The 17,782-nt window shown below is 39.5% G+C and overlaps 1 long non-coding RNA gene across 1 annotated transcript; it reads right to left on the bottom strand.

Annotated features, from left to right (window-relative positions):
* Positions 1 to 289: 289 nt before the first annotated feature.
* LOC138967680 (uncharacterized) lies at positions 290 to 4,989 on the bottom strand. Its single transcript, XR_011456021.1, has 3 exons — positions 4,233 to 4,989; positions 3,154 to 3,318; positions 290 to 1,837 (listed from the first exon to the last, which is right to left on the bottom strand). It is a non-coding gene; the product is annotated as an uncharacterized lncRNA (long non-coding RNA).
* Positions 4,990 to 17,782: the final 12,793 nt, after the last annotated feature.

Here is a 17,782-nt window from a genome sequence, read left to right as displayed (position 1 = left end):
GTATGCAATTCACAAAGCAAGGAACTTGAAACATGAACATTGACATTAAACGTATGTGCCCCACACACATTTCGGACAAGGCAGCTGAACGAAATTCAGATGTGGATGGAGCACAAAATAATTAGATGGGGCGGCGTGAAAGCATACTGGGACAAGGAACAAGCAAGAGAAAGAGGATAAGAAGATAAAAGGAAGAACAAACCGAAGAATAAGAAAGAAAAAAACAAAATAAGAGAAGGAGAGAGAAAAAAAAAAGGAAAAGAAAAAAAAAGGAAAAAAAGGGAGACAATCATATGAATGTGTACCATTTAAATAAAAGAAATTACAAAAATTACTTTTAAAAAGGAGACATTTCAGGTTTTGATTTAAAGTGTGTTAACATATTCACATATACCAGTAACTTTGCATGGAAAAAAAAAGGTCACAATGATTTGAAGCAAATTCAAATGCCAGAGAAAAAACAGAACAAAACCCTGATGTCATCATTGATAATTAGTGGTACGTTCAGTGAAGAAAAAACAATTGACACAACCTAGACATGGGCAGCAGTGAGTTATCAAGTTTCACTACACAAAAGTAACAACTACAATAATGAAACAAAAGGTAAAATGCCAGCTAATAGTCAAAATTCAGAACAATATCAAAAAGAAACACTTATTCAATGCCCCTTCTCCACTGATATGTATAAGCACACCAACATGACATAAACTCATAAATTTAAAAAAAAACATGACATAAAACTCATAAATTAAAAAAAACTTATCAGACTGCGTAAAACATAGGTTTGCCATCTCAAAATGGATGTAAAACACGCAGCTTACTCACAAAATGATAGACAAGTCTCCAGCGGCCAGCTGCTCAGCAAACAAAATAAGGTGGCGAGGATCAATATAATTGAAATGCATTTTTTTTGCTGTTTCGGAGAGAACTTTGCTTCATTTACCTTACACTGCCTGCATTCAAGGGCTAAATTTTTATCAGGTGCACCAAGACTTACATCTATAGAAATCCAATCATAACGGTTTTAACAGCAAAAAAACAAATATATATTTCTAGTCTCGCTTCTAAATTCTCAACTCAACTCCAAAAAATAATAAAGAACAACAAAAACCCGCATCATGCATTGTCTCCTTCAAGCTGCCTAGGTTGTTTGCGTTCGACTCCCATAAATGACAAGGAATTGTTAAAACCTTTTCTTTCTATTTGTTCACTTTTTGTTTTCTTCTTTTCTGAACTCTTTATACTTGTATTTTATTCATTTTAATTTAGCCTGAAGGTTTGAGTCGTGTATTAAAAATCGAATATAGTGTGTAAGTGCCCTTGAACAGCTTTTCCAGAATCATGTATTCTATATTTTTAGTATGGGATACCCACAAGAAAAGTTCAAATGCATCCATGGGTCTCCACTGATAGTAATGGTAGTTGAGCACTTCCAGTTTAGTCTTCTGTCGTTCTGACACAACCTAAAAGGGTACATCATGTCTGAACATCATCTGTAGAAGAGTGTGACGTTTAAAGCTCAGCTTAAATAATGTCCAACAAAACCCCAGACTCTTCTGTACATTACCCATCAGCCACACAGACCTGAACTGTGAAATACAATTACTCACTAGCAATTTCTCAGGCGAGTCAAATCTTACATTCATCAAATTTTTGCAACTAGCATTGTAAATAAGCCTACAGAGATTACAAAGTTCAATTACTGCAAACCAAATCATGAAGGCTCTTCCATGGCCTGTTGTCTCTTTCTTTTATCACAGGCTTCCAAAAACCAGTCTTGAACGGCCGTCTTCAAGGTCTTGACCTGTGGCACCCGTACAGCTTCACGGAACAGCCTCTGCATGACAAAACAAAAAAATAGAACTTAGATCATCAAACAACTATCACTGATTTGAGAAAAGTCTCAAGTTTATTTCCTGACGCCTGTAAACTTGCTAAAAATCATACAGACACACAAACTTGCATACACACCATACGCTTTTACAACACACCAACTATACTTGAGTTAGGAAATTACAACACATTGTAATCCTTGTAGAAGAGAAGTAAAAAAAAATACCTACCCTAATATTTGTTTTAACCCTTTCGCTGCCAATCAAAACTTGGGTATGTGCATTCCTGACTGCCAGGGAATATTGGAGTTTGGGGTGTAATAATTCACAAAAAAATCTAGCTTCAAACTGGCAGTAGGTAGGTAAGTAAAACCTATGTTGTTTTTAAAGGAAATTGAACCAAGAATCTGTTTTTAGTGTCTAATCATGGAAATAATAATTAGTTTGGCTTATAATGATGTTTAAATATGAACTTTTGAAAAATCAGCCCGGCGCATCTTCCGGTGCCTGTGGATCAAACACAGGTGGCTGTTTTGCTCGCTCCAAGAAAGGATTATAATCACTGTCATCTACCTGTTTCCAACGAATTGTCCGAAAGAAGATCTCCCCCTTCCCCTGTCAGTATCCATAATCATTTGCACCGCCTGTAGCGTCAGTCCGGCTTTGTTTTTCCCTACTAGGGCCCGGTCGACAGTCACCGTTAGCCATTTTGACGAGTCGAGATTTCTCTCCCATACCCTGTCGACAAGGCCGAAAATAGCCTTCAAACGCAAAACCGCGTCACCATTTATGTTTATTCATGAGAATGAGGTATCCTACCAAGCCATTGGCTGCTATTTGTGTGTCAGCAGTGACGTAGCATTTCTGGAAAATCCCGGAACGGAGAAGACGGGTTTACCCGTCCTAAGGCGCTGCGGCTGCACAAGCGCATGACTGGTATACCCGTCATAAGGCAGTCAAGTGGTTAAAGTTACCTTTACTATGACTTTTTCTTTGGGGGCCTTCGGAAATTCATAATACATGTACTGTGACGTGCAGACGCATATGTGACGACATCATACCGTTTGCTAACATCCTTATTTCGTATGTAGTCGAAAATCCATGACACTGACAAATGAGCTCAGGAACTTGGCTTCTAGCAATTTAATGTTAAGCGTAAAAGCTTTGACAACTATCATTCACATGTGAAACATGGCAAATTTAAAATTGATTCCAAAGAACAAAATTTGAGACAGAAATAACTTGTTGTTTTGTAGACATGGATTTTATCTTCTTCCTAAAAGGACCAGGATGATTTTACAAATTATGAAAAACAACTCACTGTCGATGGCTTTTAGTCGCAGCGTACACCATGGTCTCTTTCCCTGCCCTCCCCCAGAGCCCCCTGTCAGCAACCGTGTAGCCTATGGAACACCTTCGTCATCACAGCATCAGTAGTCGTCTTTAGTTCATGTCCACCAACCACACCGAGCTCATGGTCATGGATCTGAAACAAACAAAACAAGCCAACTGAATTCCAAAAATCAAATATTCAGACAGCTCTTCTTCACATACAAACAATTCAATCTGGAAGCATCATACTGTCACCTGGAACAAAAAATCAATAATCGCACTTGCTTTAAAAAAAAAAGTTTTCAGAAGAGCAAATGGTGATTGAGTGTAGCATTGTCATAAAATGTAATCACACACCTCAGGTGACCTGCATCAATCATTCAATACTATCTCACAAATCTTCATTTGGAAAGCACAAACATAGTTAGAAGAGAGCGTCAACCGTGATACTATTCAGTGTGGACAATTTTTTTCTGACCCATAATCCGATGCCTACACAAAGTGAGAATCAGAACTCACAAGAAGGCACTGTTGCATGTTTGTGATTATTTGCTTGAGTGTAGCACTTGCAATTTTGAACTTGAGGAAACAGCGTAGCAATTTCTGTTACATCCCTGAAAACCTAGCAGATGGCAGCTCTGGCCACAGAGCAATATTTGCATTATTTCTCACAGATGCAATGATCACAGAAAACAAAGTGGTGCATGCATTTTCCGCACCCCACATGAGAAAAAGAGGCCCATCATTGTGCGTACCCATAAGCATAGTTTTATCATCAAAATGTGTTGGTTAAATTCACAAATGTGACCAATACGCATAAACCTTGCATGAATTCCCAGGATAATGGGAAACTGGTCATGACTGAGAACTGATGAACAGTTAAGATACACCCGTGAACCGTGATGACATCTGGCATCCTCCAAAAAGCACACACTCAAGGTAACATTTAAAGCCTAAAGAGCGTCTAACAATAACATGTCACTCTCACAAGATCTTGCTACAGTTATCTGGGGAAAATAGCACAGGCATGACTGGTCTGCTTTAACAATAGCATTCAAAGCCACCTACCAGTGATCACTCCTTCGACAGATCCATCATGTGCCTTCAACATCTTCCACACTCAACAGTAAAAAGATGACTCCATCGAACAGTAGCACAGGCTCTGGCTCCACCATGATTCTTTGGCGACCAATTACTAAATTAGTCGCATCAGGTCCATCTGCTCCTGTAGAACCTTCTCCAGCAGCAAGAACTGATGTTTATCTTGCCGCTCTGCTCTGCTCGTAGTCTTGTGTCCGCTGAATGGAAGAAAAGAAGAACAAAAAGACATTTACATGAAGCAATACATATTTTAGACAATCTGTCGGCCTGAAAAGAAACCATCAGCACTAAAAAACAATCTGAGCAAATGTTCAAAGTAAACGTGACATCTCTATATTTTTGAATGAATTCAGGAGAAGATGAGGAATATATATATTGCAATCAATTTTTAAAGGGGCATACAGAGTGGCATTTGATGGGGTAATAAGATGTAGGGACTCAGCAGTTGGAGATGAAAATTTTTGTGTGTATTTACTTCAAGCAGATTTTTTTTTTTTTTTTTTTTAGACAGAAGAACAAACACACACTAAAAATCATTGTTTAAAGTTGAACTGACCTTAAATTTTCCTCCAAACACTAGAACTTTTTGTATTCATTCAAAAATATTCATCAAAAAGGTTAAATTTTAAATTCAATTTTGCAGACTTTGGATGAAAAGTTACTCTTCTCTGGCATCCCGCGGACACAGTTCACACTTTCTCATCAATGAGATGCCTGTGTTAATTAAAAACAAACATCAATAAAACTATTAAAATAAAATAAAAATTTAAAATAAATATAAAAATAAAATCGACCAACCGCCCCCACCCGATTTTTTTTCCCTTTGCTGGAAACAATACATTTGTTTCACTAAAACAGTAAAAGAGATCAGCTGAATTTGTTTGACACATCTGGTTATAACTAAAAGAATAAAACACAAAATAAGCCAAAGTCACAGAACAAAAAGACGCTGTCAGTGTCACTATCAATGACTCTAAATGAGACACTCATTGCTATCGAGCCATACCTGTTCATCTTCACCTTGCCGGGACGGAACGACAGTCTGCGTTACTGGCATCGGTGGCGGTGTTAAGGTCACTGTCCATCTCAGCTTTCTTCACCTTCAGTTCAAACAAGCAGTGAGCACCGTCATACTCAAGTCAAAGCTTTCTGAAAAAATAAATACTTGGAAGTTAAATAGGATCACATTGATTCCCAAACCTAACAGTAACAGTAACACGCAAACATCAAAACTGGAATATTAATTATTAAATATAAGCATCTCAATTTCACTAAATTAGTATATTTATTTTCTCTGTGATGTATTTTTTTATTTTTTTTATTTCAAAAAAATCTGTTTTTCAACTTTATCACTGCACACGCTGACACAGCCTCTGCCTGCCTCTCTAGTCTATGCATGCCTCGGGAACAAGGGTAATTTTTCTCTTTTCCGAGACTCAGACACAGAATATTCCACTATGAGTCTATGTCAGTATGCGGAACTGAAAGTTGAACATCTGTGGAAAAATAAAAAGATACAAATAAAAAAAAACAGATTTATGAAGAGCCTATTAGTATTACTACTAAAGCTCCTGACAACTGCTGCCGCAATGACTCGACCAGATTAGGAACCAACCAAAGTTCACCAAGAAACAGACAATGAGACATAAAATGATAAACGAAAATTCAGTTTTTATGGTGCCGTGAGCGACCCGCGAATCGGGATTCGGATGGTATTTTCACTCTTCCACAACTCCTTAAAAACAAACCACTGCATCAATCAACTTTATGTTTTTGGAAAAGTTAGTTCATTCATCCATCTTTCAGACAAAACAAACATGAATGAATAGAACAGTGTTCTTCTAGGCGAAAAAAAAATCGAAAGTGTGAGAAATTCTCTCTGGAATCAAACTCGGAAGCCGAAGCCGCGAGCTATCAAAAATTCAAATTCCCAAATCTTTCCTTCAGTTGATCAACTTACCTATTCTTGAAAGAAGTCAATCTTCATTTCAGAGAGAAGGATAAGATTACCTTGCATCCAATAAGCAAGTCAAAAATACAAGTCAATATGAAGAAAAAGCAAAAAATCGCCGATACAATGTGGATTTGACAGACTTCTTGCCAACAGGAAGTTGGAGATTGTCTGATTGACAAGGGAAATAACTTCAATAAATTGCTCTTTTCAGTCAAGGTAACTGTCTCCCCTGAAATTGAACTTTCATAGAGATTTTCTTCCAAAGCAAAATAAAATAAAATGAAAATATGCTGAGAACAAATTTTATGTAACCATTAACATCAGCCTTTATTTTGAGTAGATAATTAGTTTCAAAGTTACTTTAGTTTACATTTTTTTGTTTAATCTGAATTTTTTAAATGTTTTTATCGTTTTGTTATGGGTGTTCATATAGATTTCAGTTATCTTTTCTGTTCATATAATATTTTTATTATGCTTTGCCTAGATTTTTCCACGACATTATTTTGTGGAAAGCTGATTCCTACAACAATACCAAATCCCCATTACAATAATTATATTACATGCTAAAACAATTATAATGATAATACAAATTAAAATAATCATATTTATTTTAAGATAAAAATAATCAGGATAACAATTAAGCAAATAAATGTTAGTAATAACAAAATGATTAAATAAAAATTAAATGGGAAAACCATTACATAAAATAAAAATATTTTTATTAAACTTTTAAATGCATTTTTTTTTTTTAACCGAAACTGTCTTAAGATAAACTGAAAAATAACGGATTGAAAGTTTTTATGCAATTTTTTTTCTAAAAAAAAAAACTAGAAGTTTTTGAAGAAGAATAACTATTCATAACCAAAATTTAAAAGTAAATATTTTTTAATAACATAAAATATAATAAATTATTTCATGAAGTAAATGCATAAACCCACGGTATAAAATTAGGAAAAACAAAAATTGCAATCACCTTTTCATTGAATCCATGCGTGCTAAACACTGCGTGGTGAAGTCGTTTCGAATGCGACAATCTGCGTAAAAGTTGGCGAAAAGTAACGCGCGCGAAGCGAAGGTGTCACGAGGCCGTACGCATCCCCGCATGAAAAACGCAGAAATAACGCATGCGTCACGCAGAATCATGCTGGCTGGGGTCCTGCCCATATTATTGTCTTGTCCGCAGCCACGACTGACCGACTCTTGGCTCCTTGATGATAAATGTTGATTTAGGTCCTCCTGGTAAAACCATTTGGGGCAAACTTTAGCGTCCGGTCAGAGAGATAACTGGCGATAGCCGTGGAGCGATGATGATCAGAATGTGAAAAATGCTTGTACACAGTGATTTATGTGACTGTTGATCGATGTACATGGTACGTACGTAGGGTGTTCTGGAAGTACTTAGACTCCAAGCTCCTGGAAATGCCTCATGATATTTACAATGACGTATGTATACTGCAATCTTTCATTGGCGATGACACACATTTTCATGTATCTCAAAGTTTTCTCTGCAAAGAAAACAGCTATCAAAGAACGCTACCCGTCCATGTTTACTTGTCTGTCATGCAGCTAAAAAAAAGGGATTTTACAGCAATGATGTATAAACATCTCTGAAAAGATTGTCATGTTTCTCACACCTACTGCATATTGTGAGAATTTTGGGAGACGAACGCTCCTTCCAAAACGAGTACTTACAACTGGTACAATGAATTTTGATCGGGTAGACACGTCTTCAAAGATGACACCCACCCAGACCGACAGTTGAATGCTGTTACTGCAACAAATGTTGCTGCCGTTGAAAAGTTGAAGAGAGATGATGCACGAATCACACACATGGAGGTAAAGGACACATTGATAATTGAATCGGCACCCAACGATGTGATCTGGCACAAGCCTTTACGGGTACGCAAGCGTTGCAGACAGTGGGTGCCCGTGATCTGGCACAAGCCTTTACGGGTACACAAGCGTTGCAGACAGTGGGTGCCCGTGATCTCTCTGGTGTACAAAAGGGGTATGTCTCGAAATGTGCATACACATATTCTATAATTGTCGCTACAGAGAGTGTAAGGTTTTTTGAAGGTTGTCACAGGCGATGGGGACTTGGGTCTATCAATCTGACTCCGGGCAATACATCGATTAGCCGTTTGGATGTCCCTCAACGGCTCCACCGCTATCAACTATTGGTGATCTCGGAACACTGGCAACAAGAAGGTGGTCCCATTTGTTTGAAAAGAAGAAAAAAGGCGCCACAATTCTAAAAGGGTAGCAGCGCACGGTTACCTTAGAGCAGTACACAGATCATTGCCTGCCCGTGGTGTTTTAAGCTTGGCGCCAAACACGGGTACTTGAGGGTTGATGCTACTCCATTGCAATGTCCCGTTTTACACAGCATCCAAATCAGTTTAATTTACTATCAGATTAGGATGTTTGCCTGATGTTCCGTTCACAATATTTTCCTGAATTGGCCCCTTTCGACGTTTTCCTGTTTTTACATTTAAAGAAAAAGCTCCCAGGAAACCGTTACGAGAGCCCTGATACTGCAGTCCGAGAGTAAACGAGGGTCATTTAGGGTATCGGCAAAAACGCTCGCGCCGACATGTTTGAAAGGTATTTCTACAGAATGTTAAAGTGTGTCAGAATGTTAAAGTGTGTCGCAGCTCAGGAAGGATCCTTCAAGAAAATGGCGTGGTCAAATTAACGGTGAGCTGTGCACTAATATGAGATTCTAAGAACTTCCAGAACAGCCCTCGTATTTAGCCTCCCAAACTTGTATTTTTTAAGGCAGTAAAATACCTGTGTCTGTTGAAGAAATAATAATGATTGGCAGTAAGTACTGGTGTCACATGACTGATGTGAACCAGTTGATTGGCTAATGGCGATGCGCTTAAATCTGTTAGCGCACTCCAAGAGTGCGCTAACTTTTCCACAGAGCGTATTCTTACGCCCTTTGCCAAAGCGAGACTGTACTTTCATCCTCAGAATTAATTAATGACATATGTAGCTTATATTCTCCACTTTAAAAAAAATAACCATACATTTCCTGCGGCTCAAAGCAGAAGGTTTTTTTCTGACAGATCGCAGGCGCCTGTGCCACAGTGAATCCCACTGATCTAAAAATAGAAGCGGCTGTGTCTCTTCCACAATGGTCTCTTCTCGTTTTGACTTGCAAAGATTCTTCTCATATGCCGTGTTAGTGGCATGTAGCTTATTAACCACATTACCAAATGATGAGTTAGTATAAAATTCCCAGCGGCAAACAGAAAACACAAGTGTTATTCCGATAACGTACTACAGCTAGACCAGCATTTGAAAGTCGACTCTGTTATAGTAGACTACACTGAAATACGACTGCATCAGTTCAGTAAATGAATGGTTTCCGAATTATTATTTCAAGGCAACAACAATCGGAATCGAAAACGTGTAGGGTTAAGAACGTTCTTACCATGTGTAAAACTTATTACCAGCCTGCCTCATGCGTGCAGACGAGCAATTTTTGTTTTTGAAATAAGACTGCAGTTCAGTGGTTCGATTGCCCTGGCCGCCTAGCAGACGACATAAACCCCGCAGCAAATTAACATGTTGGGTAAATGTGAACAAACAAACGATGGGGATATAATACGTGTAGAGTTCAGAGCATTCTTACCGTTCATATATAGTACCAGACTCCCCGATGAGTGAAGATACAACACGAGAAACATACCACATTTACTTTGAAAATGTGCTAACCGTGGCCTTGGAGACAATTCAAGGGGCAACACTCTGCACAGTCAATCTGTCGAAGCTTGATGAAGGTTTCGAATCGCAAATAACTAAGAGCACAGTCCTTTCTCCGAGTTCAAATGGGGTCTGTAGCACGACACACTTGAGACAGCCCACACAAAAGTAGATCTGACACAAACCTGACCACACAGTTACGCCTATCCAAATGCGCGTAGCAAAATGTGCGTTTTGAATCTTCTTTTTTCTCTGGCGGTACTGACAATATCGTTATTGAAACAATCCCAGTGCACTAAGGGATTTATAGAGCAAATCTCGACAATAATGAATTTTCTCGATTTGCTCTATAAATCCCTTAGTGCACTGGGATGTCTCAATAACTTAAATAATAATAATTGTCAGTAAGTACTGGTGTCACATGACTGATGTGAACCAGTTGATTGGCTAATGGCGATGCGCTTAAATCTGTTAGCGCACTCTTGGAGTGCGCTAACTTTTCCACAGAGCGTATTCTTACGCCCTTTGCCAAAGCGAGACTGTACTCTCATCCTCAGAATTAATTAATGACATGTAGCTTATATTCTCCACAATACCAAATGACCATAAATTCCCTGCTTCTCAATTAAAGCAGAAGTGGGGTTTTTTCTGACAGATTGCATGTGCCTGTGCCAGTGCCAGTGATCTAAAAATAGAAGCCGCTGTGTTTCATCTCATTTTCGCCGACTTGCATAGATTCTTTTCATAATATGCCGTGTTAGTGGCATGTAGCTTATCATCCACATTTCCAAATGATGAGTTAGCATACAATTCCCAGCGGCTAACAGAAAACACAAGTGTTATTCCGATAACGTACACAGCATTTGGAAGACTGATTCGATCGACTCTGTCATACGTAGCAGACTACAATGAACTACGACTGGCACATCAGTTCAGTAAATGAATGGTTTCCGAATTATTATTTCAAGGCAAGAACAATCGTAATCGAAAACGTGTAGGGTTCAGAACGTTCTTACCATATAATTATAAGACTTATTACCAGCCTACCTGGCTCATTCGTGCAGACTCAGTGACAGTGACAGTGCAGACTGCAGTGGTTCGATTGTTCTTGCCTAGCAGACGACATAAACCCCGCTCAGCAAATTAACATGTTGGGCAAATGTGAACGAAAAAAACGATGGGGATATAATACGTGTAGGGTTCAGAGCATTCTTACCGTTCATATTTAGTATCAGACTCCCCGATGAGTGAAGATACAACACGAGAAATATGCCACATTTATTTTGAAAATGTGCGAACCGTCGAGTCCTTCGTGGGGTAGTCAATTCAAGGGGAGTCACTCCGCACAGTCAATCCATCGAAGCTCGACTGAAGGTTTCGAATTGCAAATAATGAAGAGCACAGTCCTTTCTCCGAGTTCAAATGAGGTATCTCTGAAAGATCATCACTGTTCAGCTTAACGCTACACTGGAATTTACCAACAGAAATCAAAATGCGTGAGACGAAAGCACGACACACTTGAGACACCGGCCCACACAAAAGTAGATCTTACTGTACACGACCTGACCACACAGTTATGCCTATTCAAATGCGCGTAGCAAAATGTGCGTTTGGAATCTTCTTTTTTCTATGGCGGTACTGACAATATCGTTATTGAAACAATCCCAGTGCACTAAGGGATTTATAGAGCAAATTTCGAAAATAATTATTGAACTCAGCGCTATGCGCTTCGTTCAATAATGAATTTTCTCGATTTGCTCTATAAATCCCTTAGTGCACTGGGATGTCTCAATAACTTAAATAATAATAATAATAATAATAATAATAATAATAATAATAATAATAATAATAATAATAATAATAATAATTGTCAGTAAGTACTGGTGTCACATGACTGATGTGAACCAGTTGATTGGCTAATGGCGATGCGCTTAAATCTGTTAGCGCACTCTTGGAGTGCGCTAACTTTTCCACAGAGCGTATTCTTACGCCCTTTGCCAAAGCGAGACTGTACTCTCATCCTCAGAATTAATTAATGACATGTAGCTTATATTCTCCACAATACCAAATGACCATAAATTCCCTGCTTCTCAATTAAAGCAGAAGTGGGGTTTTTTTCTGACAGATTGCATGTGCCTGTGCCACAGTGGCACTGATCTAAAAATAGAAGCCGCTGTGTTTCATCTCATTTTCGCCGACTTGCATAGATTCTTCTCATAATATGCCGTGTTAGTGGCATGTAGCTTATCATCCACATCACCAAAATAATGATGAGTTAGTATACAATTCCCAGCGGCTAACAGTAGGTAGTCAAAAGCCTCTTTCCCGAGTTGTCCCAAAGCCGGTGTTATCCCGTTTTGCTAAAGATTCACAGATGATTTCTGGTGTAATTACGTACCGCATGCAATAAAAAACTGAATGAAACAAAAGTTTGAAGTCTTATCTTGGTTTCTGTGGTGATGGTTGTTTGTATTTGTTGAGCTAGAACAGATAACAACTCTCAAACCGAAGGCCCCGTGACCACCGGATGCCATTACGTCACGCTCTGTGGCATGTCAGGCCTGACAGTATGCTCACACAATCTCAGAGTGCTTCGCGTTGTTTCATCGGTTGACCTAGAAATGATAACCAATTAAAAGCTTTGTTTCTCAGCTTCATTTACATGTAACAGTAAGCGGGATCGGACGTTGGCGAGAAAACGTGCAAAGCAAATGAAATATATGATATAATTTTTTGGAAGTTTTGCGATTTACAATCGATTTCAAAAGGATATTATCAAAAAGAAGAAGTATTCGACTAATTAATGCGGTATTTTTCTTGCCTAAACGTTATTTGTACGCCGAGCACTTTACGGGAGAAAAACGTAAACAAAGCCGTCTGTGCAACCCAGTCACCCTGAGCCGTGATGGCCGAAGCTTGTTCACGGCCCTGTCGAGCGACTGAAGACATCGCTGATTCTCGGCCTCGTCCATGCGAATCATGGAATCTCAAAGCTCTTGTTGGTGAGTACAGTTCTTAAGAATCCTGATTCATATTGTTTTTATCAGTTATAAATAAAATCTGTGCGGATACATGCTAGTAATGCCGATCGCATGTGCAGAGATCGGTCGTCCATTGATGGTGTTCATGTGTGTAAAATGGTAGCTGTGGTTCTCAACAGATTTAATTAAATGTACGTTTCAAATGAAGGATTGTTGAATGGGCAACTTTGACTGGGCTTTTAAATTCATGGTTTCTGAAGGTTTTGTGGTTGTAGCACCTAAATATAAGTGGAAAATCATGAAAAAACGAGGTCACGTGACCCGTGGCAAAATCAGCGGTTTTGTGTCGTCTGCTCGATGTCGTTTCAAGGTGTGCTTTGCATGCTGCAACGTTCTCCGGTATTTCGGGTTACAGTTGAGAATTGCCTTTGGCTTCCTTATAAAGAAACGATACCATTACATCAGTTATAACTAACAAGAGGCGAAGCCTTCAAGGCTCCCGTAAGAAATCGACAAACAGTAACACAAACTCAATCACTCCGTCACACATACACACACACACACACACACAGTAAGCATAGACACAGTGCAAGAGTGGGAGACGCTAGATTTAGATCTGCCTACTCTGCCGTGTGCTGAAACCGAGTAAGTCCACTGACGCTACTTCCGAGAAAAACGTCTTTTACTGTTTGATAAAATGTCTCAAAAGTGATGATTATCTAGATCAAACCACCGAGATAATAAGATAAATAGCATTAATTTACGTTTAAAACCCGATTTTCATAATAATCTGATGGATGGTTTTGGTTTTGTTGGGCATTTTGTGGACTTACTTGGTTTTACCACTTTCCCCCCAATATCAGATCTAACAAAAAATGCGCAGATCTAAGCAAGCGGACTTACTTGGTTTTACCAGAATATTTGGAAGAAGAAGTGTTGTCAAGAGAAATGACAAAACAGTGAAAATAACACTACGAATTTGCACAAGATGGAAAGAGAGAGAGAGAGAGAGAGAGAGAGAGAGAGAGAGAGAGAGAGGTGGGGGGAGAGACTAGACAGGGAGTGAGAGCGAGTGAGAGAGAGGAGACACAGCAGGGGCGGGGGGGGGGGGGGGGGGGAGGGAGCGGGATGGAGGGAGAGAGAGAGAGAAATAAAGGGAGGGAGGGAGATAGAGAGATGGAAAGAGGGGTGGAGAGAGGGAGAAAGAGAGGGAGGGTAAGGGGGGGAGAGCTATGGAGAGAGAGATAAATGGGGAGGAAGAGGGAGGGATGGAAAGAAATAGTGGGACGGAGGGAGAGAGAGAGGAGGGAGGGAGTGAGAGAAGGGGAGGGAGGGAGATAGGGAGGGAGGAAGAAGAGGGGGGGAGAGGAAGTGTGGGAGGGATGGAGGTAGGGAGGGAGGGAGGGAAAGAAAGAGATAGTGGGATAGAGGGAGAGAGAGAGAGGAGGGAGGGAGTAAGAGAGGGGGAGGGAGATAAGGGGGGAGGAAGAGAGTAGGAGGGAGAGAGAGGGGGAGGGAGGGAGAGAAAGAGAGTGGGATGGAGGGACAGAGGGGAGGGAAAGAGAGGGAAGGATGGAGGTAGAGAAAAGTCGATTGTTGGCGGTAGGGAGAGAGGGATGAGGGAAGAGAGCCACTCAAGATTGAGAGTGTTGCTGCAGATCCTGATGACCTCCGACTTGAAGCTGTGGTGTGTGCTGTTGCCCTGGTCTTCGTCCGAATCACCGGTCCATACTTGGAGCTTCTCCAAAGTGAAGTCAAGTACACAGAGTTCCACAAGTATATATCCAGCTCATTATCCACAGGATGGACAAGCAAGTTGCAGAATATCCAGCCTATTCTTCAGCTTTTTTCTGTTTTCTTTTCATATTAACAAACTGACATTTTTCTCTGACACTTCAAGGGTTAATTTTGTACGAATGAATTCAAAAATATCTGCGTATACCAGAGTAATTTGCAACTCTAGCTGAACTTTATATTCAAGAACAAAGAAATGTAAGGAAAGAATTCTGTGATTCAGTGTTTGGTTATAGCACGAGCAATATATATATATTGTATCAATTGCTGAATTTTTGTAAGTATTTTATTGATGCATTATTCCAGCATTCTCCTGGACCCTCACTTTCTGGGCATCTTTGATGGGGAATTCGAACTGCAAGGAGACAAAGCAGCCCTGAAGGACAGTATCTACAACTTTGCCAGTCAGCACATCGAAGCAGTCCAGTGTACTCTACGGCAGCTGATGCCAGACATGTGCAGTGTATTGCGCAGGCAGTTGAATGACTTTCTGGAAGACGGTGTGTATGGTGGACAACCAGTTCCCTTCCCAGATGTCCTCAACCACTGCCCACTGACAAATCTGCTCGGTGAAAACATTTTCGGTGACCTGGGCTATGACATTAACAAGCGGCGCAATGCATCTGTCCACCAGAGGTCGTCAACAAATATGCTGAGCCACAACAGGACAACACTGTGGTTGAAGAAGAAACTGGAGACCCAGTCAAGCCATCTTCTTGCCTTCGCTCCAAGGAAAGGGAAGTCTTTGCGACACCACAACCGCCAACAAGAGAAAGCGGTGTTGCTGCGACTGAGGCAGAGGCTCCTGGAAAACAAGGCAAAAAAGGCGGCAAAGGAGGCCAGACAGGCAGCAACCAAAACCGAGCTAATAAGAAAGATGACGGCTGTTGGTGGCCCCTGTGTCATTGCAGAAGATGTTGATGCTCTGGTGATACGACTGAGAAGAGAAAAGAAATCAACCCTCTTGAACGCATTGAAGGACCAAATTCGATACCAGAAAACAGTATTGAATCAGAAGGGCTGCCTTCGACTCACTGGTAGCATTGAGGACCTGACAGCCAGCCTCAAGGCTCATCTGGGCGGCACTAATCTTCCAGCTCCAGATGAAGATTAGATGGGTAGCCTTGAAAAATGAAAATTTTCAAACCTGTTTTATTTCTTTGTCTGTGTATATGTGTTTACAGATCTGTCGATGCTGATCATTTTGATGTAAAGTTCATGTTGGTAGGACAGTTAGAAGCTGAAATATATCCTTTTAAAGATTTAGACGTGTTTGAACGGTAAAATTGAACGATTTGCCCAAGTTTGGGTTCTTCAATTCAATTATTTCTTACCCGTAAATTTTGGGAAAAAAATTGAGCTAAAAGTCTTAGATATGGAGAGGTAATCTGTTCAAAATTAGCTTCATATTTCTTGTTTTGGGTTCACAGTGAGGCTCCAAAGTTGACGATTTTTTATTCTTGAAAAAAGTGAGTTTAAAAGGCCTACAATTGCACTTTTCAAATGTACATAACTACTAAACTAATTCACCTACAGAATACAAATTTACATCACTGTGCTCAGAATAAAAAGATCTACAAGACCATGGAAGTTATAACCTTTAATTCTGGAGTTTGAAAAATCACTTTTGAGTACCTACTAACAGAAAACACAAGTGTTATTCCGATAACGTACACAGCATTTGGAAGACTGATTCGATCGACTCTAGCAGACTACACTGAAATACGACTGCATCAGTTCAGTAAATGAATGGTTTCCGAATTATTATTTCAAGGCAAGAACAATCGTAATCGAAAACGTGTAGGGTTCAGAACGTTCTTACCATATAATTATAAGACTTATTACCAGCCTGCCTTATTCGTGCAGACTCAGTGACAGTGCAGTGGTTCGATTGTTCTAGCCTAGCAGTAGCAGACGACATAAACCCCGCTCAGCAAATTAACATGTTGGGCAAATGTGAACGAAAAAACGATGGGGATATAATACGTGTAGGGTTCAGAGCATTCTTACCGTTCATATTTAGTATCAGACTCCCCGATGAGTGAAGATACAACACGAGATATATGCCACATTTATTTTGAAAATGTGCGAACCGTCGAGTCCTTCGTGGGGTAGTCAATTCAAGGGGAGTCACTCCGCACAGTCAATCCATCGACGCTCGACTGAAGGTTTCGAATCGCAAATAATGAAGAGTACAGTCCTTTCTCCGAGTTCAAATGAGGTCTCTCTGAAAGATCATCACTGTTCAGCTTTAACGCTACACTGGAATTTACCAACAGAAATTAAAATGCGTGTGACGAAAGCACGACACACTTGAGACACGTACCGGCCCACACAAAAATAGATCTTACTGTACACGACCTGACCACACAGTTATGCCTATTCAAATGCGCGTAGCAAAGTGTGCGTTTGGACTCTTCTTTTTTCTATGGCGGTACTGACAATATCGCTATTGAAACAATCCCAGTGCACTAAGGGATTTATAGAGCAAATCTCGAAAATAATTATTGAACTCGGCGCTATGCGCTTCGTTCAATAATGAATTTTCTCGATTTGCTCTATAAATCCCTTAGTGCACTGGGATGTCTCAATAACTTAAATAATAATAATAAAACATTCTTTTATAGCGCTGTTCACCGCCAAATGGCAGTCTCATGGCGCTTTACATTAGACATTAAAATTTAACATTTTACATATAAAAAGTTTTCTCGTAAGAAATAACATACAAGCATTAAAAACAATGACCACTTATAGTTAAAAAGATAATCCAGAAAAATTGTTTTTAAAAAGATGAAAAAAAACACGTTAGATAAGTAATAGACACATAGTTACACATAAAAAGTCTGACAATAAAACAGAACTCACATAAAAGCGTAAAAATCTAAAACAGAACAAAGACGTAACATAGACTGTGGGGCAACAAATTAAACAACTAACAACAGGCATACTGTATTATAATACTACATTAGGACTTTTAAACCCAATACACATTAAAACATCGAATTCAAATCATCATAAAATACAGGCATTAATACTAATAGTTAACATTTTATAAACAACAACCAGATACATATGAT

Source organism: Littorina saxatilis, linkage group LG5, assembly GCF_037325665.1.
Source record: "Littorina saxatilis isolate snail1 linkage group LG5, US_GU_Lsax_2.0, whole genome shotgun sequence".
Taxonomy (NCBI): Eukaryota; Metazoa; Mollusca; class Gastropoda; order Littorinimorpha; family Littorinidae; genus Littorina; species Littorina saxatilis.
The sequence above is the reverse complement of the archived record's forward strand: the minus strand, read 5'-3'. Positions and strand labels throughout refer to the sequence as shown.